This window comes from Cherax quadricarinatus, chromosome 56, assembly GCF_038502225.1.
Source record: "Cherax quadricarinatus isolate ZL_2023a chromosome 56, ASM3850222v1, whole genome shotgun sequence".
NCBI lineage: Eukaryota > Metazoa > Arthropoda > Malacostraca > Decapoda > Parastacidae > Cherax > Cherax quadricarinatus.
The window spans coordinates 22,823,852-22,824,890 of NC_091347.1; positions in this window are offsets into that span (position 1 = coordinate 22,823,852).

Sequence of the window (1,039 nt, forward strand, 5' to 3'; positions counted from 1 at the left end):
GAGTCATTGTAATCCTGTTGTTTTGCTCTACCGCTCTAGGATGAGCTGCTCATGTGCAGTAAACTAGCCACTCAGGCGGCACCACTAAACTAACTTCATACCTCAATTTACATTAGTAATTAACACACTGTATACCCGTGTGTTGGCCGAGCCTCTGCTCGTGGCTCCGTCTCTGTAGTTACTACCTTTATTTGTATAAGACACATTGCTGAACGAGCTTTTGTTGGGACAACGTTTCACTTGTGTAGAGCTTTATCGAACTAGCTTTCATGCCTTGATAAAGCTCTACACAGAACCAAACGTTGTACTAATAAAAACTTGTTTTACAAGACCTCTTTTCTTCATTCTATGTCATCACTGAATGCTCTTGACTCATATAATGACTCCAACAACATGCTCATTGGAGAATCCAGGTATAGATACTCAAATATCCGGGACAAAGGAATTAATGTACAATTGCTATGGATCCCATCACACATTGGATTACTCCTTCATGATAAAGTTGATATGTTAGCAAAGAAGAGTACCCAGAAGGAGAATGTAGAATATAACTTTGATATATCTGTGTCTAGCATTAGGAATAATATTAGGAGAGAAGTAAATAATGAAAATGATTGTTATAGGAATACAGTTAGAAGCCCACTATGATAATGAACGTAGATAAGTATGTTTATGGAGCAACTTGCAATGTGAACAGACTGACTGATGTTGTAGTGGCCAGGCTTAGGCTTGGTTACAAGTACTTCTGGCAGTTTAGGAGACACACAGATGATGATCAAACTAAATGCAAATTATGTGATCAGGCATATGGTCATGGTCTTGAGCACTATGTGCTTAATTGTCCACTTATTGAGGAATACAGAGATAGTATAATAACCTATGTGACATGTCAAGATATCTAAAGACGGTGCCGGATCAGCCGGGCTGTGGTTCGTACGTTGGACTGTGTGCGGCCAGCAGTAACAGCCTCGTTGATCAGGCCCTGATCCACCGGGAGGCCTGGTCGTGGACCGGGCCGCGGGGGCGTTGATCCCCGGAA